Source organism: Cupressus sempervirens, chromosome 11 (genome assembly GCF_028749045.1).
Source record: "Cupressus sempervirens isolate cs-2001-9-10 chromosome 11, ASM2874904v1, whole genome shotgun sequence".
NCBI lineage: Eukaryota > Viridiplantae > Streptophyta > Pinopsida > Cupressales > Cupressaceae > Cupressus > Cupressus sempervirens.
Window position 1 is genome coordinate 21777042 of NC_143128.1, and position 10220 is coordinate 21787261.

Below are 10220 nucleotides of genomic sequence, written 5' to 3' on the forward strand. Positions count from 1 at the left end.
ATTTGCAAATATGGGGTCTCCTGTCGCCTCCTCTATCGGAGCTTCTTCTGGCTCCTCCAGAACAAATGTAGGGCATGTAGGCCTATCAGCTATTCTAGAATGGGTCCGTTGTGGCCTCTGATTACCTATAGAACTCTTGTTATCTCCCTATTCTTTCAGCTCCACAGTTTGTCTAACAGGTGGGTTAATCCTTTCTACCATAGTAGTGAGTGCCTGTAATGCCTGTGCCATCTGTTGCTGCCCTGTAACCAAAGCACGGTAGAATTCTTTGGTATCCTGATCGTCATTATTCCTCCTATTCCTAGGTGGACTACCATCATGCCTCTCTTCCATATTTCCTATTTCCTATAACTATTCTCTTTTAAATCAGAGCTCTCCTACGAGTATGGTACCTGTGTGGTCCAACTTCTAGTGACTGCATATGACTCCCCAAACCCTCAGGATGGTAGGAATGAGGCTCTGATACCAATGTAAGAACCCCTAATAGGCTCTACGCTGATCACTGTTTGTTTCCCTAGGTGTAATGATTTTTTTGGTTTGTTTTTGAATGTTTTAAGCTGTTTTTGGGTTTTTTGAGTTGATGAAAAGAAAATACAAATATTGAAAACTAATCTTACCTAAAATTATAACTCAAATCTGATTATAATGCTAATCAAATTCATTTATTCAGATGGCTCCTAATGTATGTACAATACTTATTGCTGGAAGAATACATTAAAAACATCATCATTAATAGTTGAAAACCTAATTTTTGTCTCCAATACGCAACCATACTGCTGGTTGCTTCCTCCTTGGGTAGTGCCTATCAAAAACCGCAATATTAAATTTTTTATTTTAATTCACTGTAGCGCTGTACTGTTCACAGCACTGTAGCTGCTGTTATAACCCCTTCCAACCTGTAAACAGATTCATCCAATTCTTTCCTACTAAAACAAAATATTGACTCCAGAATGAAGTCAACTCACAGGCAAAATTCAAGTGATATTTCACACCCTCAAATTGCATCAACTCTGAAGATACTACGTTCTCCACAGTCTGAATTCTTCTCAAACTTGTAGACACCCTTGTTGCCACAACTTCAAGAAATTTCACAAGGCAAATTTTTTTAAAAATTCTCATAACCTACTCTTGAAGGAAGACAAGGTTTGTTTATAAGGACTCCTCAACTCCAGAATGAGTCTCCATGCTCAATGTGGGATAAAAGATATAATAATAACATAAAAAATGTTATTACATTAAAACTTAGAAAAGCCCCTTTAATTTTTCCATAAGCTTGGACCCACAATTAATTGAAACAATGGCCCCTTTTATGATATCATGACCCTCACTTAAGTTATATATTATAACTTAACAATATAGGCTCAAAACCAATAATGTTTATTTTAATTAAATAAACATTAATATCTCCATTATTACTCAACATTTTTGAATGTCGTTTGGACTGGGAGCTAACATGATAGAACTACATATGACCATACCCCTTTTCTAAAAATAGTAGGGGTCTATCTTTATAACTCCAAAACTACTAAAAATAGCCTGACCAAGCCAAACTCAAAGCAAAAACTCATCATAAACAAACTCTGGCAACCCAAAAGAGTACTCTGCTCTGGTCCTTGGAGGATCTCCACACCAAGGTGACCCTCTATCCAATCTAATTAGCCTACGAGGGTCTCTAATAAGTTAATCACCAGCTAAATGATGTCTCTAGCTAGAAGGGGACATCACAATGGTCTTGTTTTACACTTTTTAGGAGGCCTGCTTGGGGATTTCATCACCCCTTGGGATGACCTCAACTCCAGCATTCCGGTGGAGTATAAAAATTGAGAGGTGAATCCAAAGACATCTCTCTTGGAATCAAGATTTTGTCACTCGGGCTAAGCCTCAAGGAACTTTATACCCTCGAGAAGTGAAAGAGGAGAAGTGGGTTACCGCTCCTCTTGGCTGTGTGACATCTTTTTGGTTTCATCTACAGATTTGGGCCTCACGTACCTTGTGTATATCAAGGACTCCATAGATATAACAAATTTCATCCTCATAGAAAGCTTCCTAGGATGTTGGTGTGTTTGACGTGCTTGCTCCAAAATTTTGTCTGCTTGTTTGTTCATAGCTTTTGAATGAATGTTTTCCAACTTTGGTCAAAATCCCAAAAAAGTAGAAATCTCCCAACTCAAGGCATACTTAGCGTAGTCACTGCCTCATCAGAAAATCATCCAAGCTCCCCTGCTGCAACCGAATCTATCTAGTTCCTTGCTTTAGAACAATCCCAAATCCAAAGTCTCTCCAAATCATATCCCCCAGCTAGCTAGCAACCCAATCCAAAATCATACCCAAGCCTTTAGAGAGTTGTGGTCATTCTGCTAGAATTTGCTATCCAATCAATCCGACCAATCCACCAGCCTCACCAAGGTTATCCCTTTGACAGAGCTTTGTCTATGGTAATATAGCTTTATCACTTGTTATCCCTCATCACCTTGAGCTAAAGGTTGGGATCCACAAGTGGTCAATCTCGTGTCATGCCCATAGGATCATTAGTATATCCTTAAGTTGACACAATCTCCACCAATCCAGCGCATAGGAAAGAAAAACTCTCACTTTTTGACAACATGCCCTTGAAGTCTTCCATCCACAGGAAAGTCAAAAATCTCTAGCCAATCCTCCTAAGGTCTTCATACAGCTTTGACTCTCCCTAGGAAATCCTTCATCAGCCAATCCAAAATCTATGCTGAATACAAATCCAACCATGAGTTTCCGTGTTCATCCATATACAAGACCCCATCCCCATCCGACTCATCATCAAAACATGAAATCCAAAACCTATCATGATGTGTTTGGTCGTATTGTCCTTGCTCCTGCCACCTCCTATTCCAATGATGATGAAAATCTTGTTAACTATGATGGGTACATTGAAAGCCTTAGAAACATTCCCCCAAGCATCCCACAAAATAAATGCATTCTTCCAAACTATCTAGTCATGCCATCAGATATCCCAGCTTCTCCTCCATCACCCAATAAACCAAGCTTCCAATCTTCCACCCCCATCACACTAGCTATTCCTGTCAATCCACCTCCAGCTCTGACACACGAGTCTACAAGGAATCTCCTAGAGGAAATACAAGAAAATTTTCCTCCAGCAGTCGATAAGCCATGTCATCTAATCCAACCATGCGAAGTAGTCAGTAATGAAGCTTCCCCATCTATAATATCACCTCCATCTCCCATAGCTATCATCCCCAAACCATCCATCAAATAGCTTAAAATTTGTCCACTTCCCGCAAGCATCAAAATCCTACCATCTGTCAAAACCCTCCAAATCCTATCCACATCACCTCCAAGCATTTCCCAAATCTCCCGTAATGACCCTTATGCATCCATCTTCTACTCACCCATCTCCACTACTAAATCTTCCATCTATCCTTCTGTTGCCTTTGAAGAGTCCATCCCTTCCCCTCCTATCGCACCATCCACTCCAAACCAATCCTATCAAGATCTTGCCCAAAAGCATGTTGACAGCCCCCAAAGCATAAATGAAGATATCATCGTACCATGTCTTCCATCCATAGTGCAGTCACTATCCCCTCCATCTCCAAAACCTCAAGCCATACCTCCTCTACTGCAGGATATCTTTTCATCCCATCAGCTAAATCAAGATCCTATCCTACTATCTCCTCCACTCCATGCTTCCATCTTACCACCTATCCAAGCTATTTCACCATCTATAATATACCCTCTTGGTTCACTTACATTCATCCATAGTGGCCTCCTCTCAGTAGAAGAATTAAGAATAGTATCTCCCTATTGTAGTACATCTGATAAAGCACTTCCACCATTTTTTGCAAGCAAAAAGTATCCTCAGCTAGTTCAAATGCTCAATCGATGGCATTATCAAGGTCAAGGTTTAGGACCACAAGAGCAAGGAATCAGAAAGCCTATTATTGCACAAAAAAATCTAGGATTTCATGGTCTTGGATATGTATCCAAAGGCTCACCACCTAAAGGTGTTGGTACACTACACCCCCAAACCAAGCCTATCTCCAAACCCCCCATGCCATCCTCCCATCACTCCTTCAAGAAATCTTATGTCATCCCCCCTCCACCATCTTTGCAAACTAAAACAACCTACCATATCCCCCCTTCATCCGCTAAATCCATTTTGGGTCCCTATGTCCAAAAATCTACCATCCTCCATCCCCCTATCAGCCATCATTCAAATCCTATTCCCTCTATTCCTATGCAAGATAAGCAAAGGCACATATCGAGGCACATCATCCATCATCATCCCCCTACACACTCTCCCATATCCTCTCCATCTCACAAAGCTTCTCCTAATCATCTTCCCAAAGCTTACCACAGCAATGTAAATGCCAACTTCAAAATGCATAAAGCTAAAAATCCACATCCTAGGCAATCATATGTCTATTCTAAAAGACATACTCCAAAAGGGAAAAATCCAATCAAAGAATGCAAAATAATGCAAACGCCTATGAAAAGAAAATCCAAAACCATGTGGATCCCAAAGAAAAAAGTTGAAACCCAATGCATAATGGCATCCACCATTGCTAATCCTCCATCCGGTGACTCATGTCTCCCATCTCCTAACTCCATCTTGGGTGCCTATATCCCCAAGAATGCTTCCACAAATCCTCCATCACGCCTACATCTACCATCTATCCCCCATATGCTCTTTTCACACCCATCCCAACATGTGCCAATGTTGCTCTTGCAAGCATCCCCATCTCATGCTCCTTTCCAACCTTTTCATCCCTCCATCTCCTACCATCAATCCCATCTAATCCAATCTATTGCATAAATCACACATCTAGTGTACCAATAGCTAGCAACAAAATGGAACATTGCAACAACTAGTGAAAATTCCCAAAATAGCCAAAATAGCTGAAGAAAGCCAAAATCATTCCAATTAAGTCCAAAGTCAAAAATTCAAAAAATAATAATAAAGAAGAATAAGGTTTCCACTGGTGAAAACTTGGAAATTCAAGCACCTTGGACAAGTACCATGATGAAAACTTGGCAAACAAGCGTCATGTGTAATCCCACCATCCCTAGCTTAGCCCATCACCCTCATGATTTTGGTCATCTCTTCACATCCAACTCCATCTTCCAATCTATCCACCTATCCTCCACCCTCCATCTTCCATCTCACACCATCCACTTATCTCTTGCAGCTTCAGCCAACCATCCCAGCTATCATCCATCTCCCTAGCCCCTTTAGCTTTTTCCATCCTAGCTTCAATCCTATCACATCCATCATAAGACCTCCTTTGGCATGTTATCTTCTGATTGGGGGCACTATATTCCTTGGAGATCTTGTCTTGTCCATCCTCCCTTGTCATTGGTATCTAGCTCTAGGCTATCCTCATGCAAACCCAATGTCATCTCTTTATATCCATCATAATCCTAGCTATCTACCATCCTATCCAGCCATCTCATCCTGCTCCTCTAGCTATCCTTGGTCACAAAATCTCTCATCATCATTGGATGCATCCTGCTAAATCCATATCTTTTGCTATCACCCCACCCTTAGCTTTCGCATCTTGCACAACATCGAACCATCCTTCTATCCTATCATCCTGAGCTTTTTCCTGCTTGTAACTATCTTGGTCAGCTTTAGCTTGTAAATATCTTGGTCTGTTAGCTTGTACATCCTCTTTAGCTTAGTACCATTGTATCTATCTAGCTTTTATGTCAGTTCCTCCTTGATCAGCATCTTGCCCACATCACACATCTTGGTTAGCTATTCCAATGCATCCTTTAGCTAGATTTCCTATCACCAAAGTGTTATCCTTCTTAGTTCAGCTTGCCAGATGCATCATTCACCCAGATCCATCAGCTTAGGTACTCTTCGATAGATCCTTGTAGGATATAGCTTTCCTCATGTCTAATCTTGGTCTGTTAGTACCTCATCCTACCCATCTTGTTGGCAAACAGTTCTCTTTTGGATTTTCACTTTCTTTTGATATGGAATCTTCCCTTTTGGGTCTTGAAGTATCTTTTCCAAACAATCTTTTTGTTCCCTCCTCAAACTTGCCACAATCTTCCATATCATGGTATACTGCGAATGGGGCAATCTGGGCATAAGGTCTTGATCAAATCTTTTGTTTTTTTTTCTTTTCTGCTTGTGGGTTACCTAGTCTCGGTTCCACTCTAATTCTTTCGAGATTCATGTGTGATGCTGGGGCAATCCTTATGTGTTTGTTTTGAGTTAGTCTGTTAGTCCTCTGGACAGTTGGTGAAAAGGCCTTGATGTTCTTGGTAACCTTGGCAATTAACCAACAGTCCTATAGAAAATCTAGTGCTCAACTACATGGTGGTACTTCTCTTTGAAGTATCCCCTCGCTCAAAAAGCTTCAATGGTTTTCCTTCATCTCCATTATCCCCCATCCATATCTAGCATCCGTCTCTCCTACCCCATCTTATGCATCAGTATCTCTTTGAATCACTCCTCACCTTTAGCTTTAGGGATCCACAATCCTAGTCTTAGGGATCCACCAATCCAAATCAATCCACCAAGCCTCATCTTTCGAGATCCACAATCCTAGTTTTAGGGATCTCCGAAACCCATCTTCCACCAATCTGACTCTTTGAAATCTTGTTGCATCAGCTTTTTAATCCCCTCATCCATCTCCCCATCCTGGATTCCTTTTATAGCACTCCGCTCCTTCATCCTCTGCAATCCTTGAGATCTTAAGCTTGCTTCCTCTTGTGCCTCTGATTCTCCCTTTATCATTCTCTCGTAGTGAGAGTTTGAGCTAACTAAACCTCTTCTCTTAAGCCAATCTGAGTCTTCTTGCTCATCTTGGATTCTTGTACTTTTCAAGAAGTCGTCGAGCCTCACTTTCTCTCCCTACCGCCTTCTTGAGGGGGCATCTTATAGTCCATTCTCTCCTCTTCTGCTCTAGCCTTGGGCATCTTATTTTCTTATCTTTGATGCCATGCCACTGGCGGCATCACATCAAAGAGGGGAAAAATGTAGACACCTAAAAACCTTTAGAAAATAAAGTATTTTTATTTTTTGAAAAATTCCTGACGACATGATCATTTATTAATTAATTAATTAATTAATTTTTATGCCATTAAATCCCTTTATCTTAATTAAAAATATTTAATTAAGGAATCCCTCCCAAAAATGTTTAAATCTTATTTAAACATTATTTCCTTATTTATTAATTATTTAATTAATAAATTGACCAAAAAACCCAAAATAAATAAAAAAATTATTTTTTGCCCAAAACTTGACCAATTTCCTTAAGACCACTAACCTCTTCCAAAATCTTCTAATCCTTCTTTAATTTTGATTAAAGGCTAATCCCATCATTTCCTACCCCTAATTCCAACTCAAAATATTTAATTAAGATTAAATATTAATCCTCATGTTTATTAAAAAAGTTTTAATAAATATCTCCTCAACCCAAACCCTTGAAATAAATAAAACTTTATTTATTTCCTAAAAATCTAATTTATCCTCATCCTAAGAAGTTCTAGACTCTTCTAGAAAGTCTTCATCCTCATCTTAGGAAGTTCTAGACTATTCTAGAAAGTCTTTATCCTTATCCAAAGTCCAGACTCTTCTAGAAGATGTCTTTAAACCTAATCCTAATCCCCTCCTAACCTTGTCACATTCCCTAAACATGGGTTAAGACATACTAACCCACGCCAAAGTTAACAAATATCTCCTCCTTCACCCACCCTCATTAAATGCCATCCACTTGCCTATCCCTAAGCTAAATCCTAAACTATCCTAATCCATCCTCTAATCATTTGCACAATCCTAAGCAAGCTTAAAACCTTCCTAATCAAGCCCAAGTAAAAATTCCTCTCATCTCCCTCAAAATATTCCAACCATAAAACTTTATGAAGCCCACTAGGCCATAAATGACTCTTCCAAAGCCCTTTTATCCCTTGAGCATCCTTTGTTGACTCATCCTTCCCCTTTCCTCCATCCTCTCACCTTGTGACATGTGTCACTCCCTGATTGGCTATAAGGAAGCACAATCCATGTGCTCTCCTCTCATGCAATCTTAGCCCTCCATGAGCTTTTCCCCATCCTTGCATCTTAGCCCTCAAACCCTCAAGCCTCTTGCCTATAAATTGGATTCTTCCCCTTTGCAAAACAACACAATCCATGAAGTAAAGTCATAATGCCATTTTAAGAAGCAATTTTACATCAAAACCATACACTCACACCCAAATTCCAACTCCATTTGAAGCCCTTTTTGAAGCATAAGCTTGAGCATACATCCTATCTATTTGGACAAAGCCACTCAACAAGAGAGCTTCTTATTGAGAGAGCCCATTAATGGCTCATATTCTCAATTGAGAGCCCATCTTAGTCTATCTTGAAGTTTATGAATTTTTTTTAGTTTGTAGAAGCTTTATTTAAATTTGGTTTCTATTAGCATACTAACATTTCTCATATATACAAAGTTCTTAAAACAACACACAAAATCTCAATCTTGAATGCTCAAAGGAAAAAACTTGAATGTTTAACCACTTGTCTTTGAATGCATGTTGCTAAAATCACTCTTGAGTGCCATGGATTAAAATCAAGTTTTTTTTTTTATGAATGCATGATTGAAACAATAAATCCAATATTGAATGCAAAAGGTCAATTAATCATTACAATATCTTACACTTCATCTTTTGGGGCATAAAAGGAATCTACATTTTAGAAACTCTCTAAGTTATAAAAACAAATAAAGACACTTTGAGTGAGTTTGTTGTTGGACTCACCCTCTTTAATCACCCATCATCCTAACCATTGCTTGCAATATCAGCGCCATACATGGGGATGGGTCTACCTAAGAAGGTGTTAAATGCTCCACAAAAATCAAACTCCACTCACTTGAGTTTTTATTGGGTTTTCTAAAATAGAAAATTTTTTGAATGCACATTAGTCTCGCTAACACTTCATTTGGGAAAAAAATAAATAAATTTGGGCATAAAAATTGAACAAATCTTGATGTGGAGGGCCTCTGGGCGCACGCTTGAAATCAAGCTTTACACACATCTTTGTTTTGGCCTTAAAATGAACAAACACCAACTCTTGAATGCCTTAAAGGAAATTAATCAATACTTGACATGGAGGGCCTCCGGGCGCACAGGTTTACTTTCTTGTTGACCCTAACTCTCCTTTGTGTATTCATTATTCGATCACTTCTCTTTTGTTGGCACATTTCAAATTGGAATTGAACCTTTGCATCTTAATCACGTGTGTTTTCAAAAAGTCTAGATCAGAAAACTTAAGCGTTAGTTGGAAAAGAACTCTGTCTTTTAGCCCAAGATCATCCAAGTCTTCTCTCCCCTTGTCATCTTTTGAGGCCATCTTGGGTGCATAAGATTAGGATCCAAAATCTTGTTTAATTTTTAGGAGGCCTACTTGGGGATTTCATCACCCCTTGGGACGACCTCAACTCTAGCGTTCTGGTGGAGTATAAAGATCGGGAGGTGAATCCAAAGACACCTCTCTTGGGATCAAAATTCTGTCACTCGAGCTAAGCCTCAAGGAACTTTATACCCTTGAGAAGTGAAAGAGGAGAAGTGGGTTACCACTCCTCTCGGCTGTGTGACATCTTTTGGATTCATCTACGGATTTGGGCCTCACGTACCTTGCGTATATCGAGGACTCCCTAGCTAAACCAAATTTCATCCTTGTAGAAAGCTTCCTAGGATTTTGGTGTGTTTGACGTGCTTGCTCCAAACTTTTATCTTCTTGTTTGTTCATAGCTTTTGAATGAATGTTTGCCAACTTTGGTCAAAATATCAGAAAAGAAAAAATCTCCCAGCTCAAGGCATACTTAGCGTAGTCACTGCCTCATCAGAAAATCATCCAAGCTCCCCCGCCGCAACTGAATCTATCTAGTTCTTTGCTTTAGAACAATTCCAAATCCAAAGTCCATTCAAATCATCCCCCTAGCTAGCTAGCAACCCAATCCAAAATCACCCAAGCCTTTAAGGAATTTTTTTTACTCTGCCAGAGTTTGCTATCCAATCAATCTATCCAAATCCCTCAATCTCCCCAAGGTTATCCCTTTGACAGAGCTTTGTCTAGGGTAATCTAGCCTTGTCACTTGTCATCCCTCATCACCTTAAGCTAAAGGTTGGGATCCACAAGTCGTCAATCTCGTGTCATGCCCATAGGATCATTTGTCTATCCTCAAGTTGACACCAAAAGCCACCAATCCTGCACATAGGAAAGCAAAAATCTC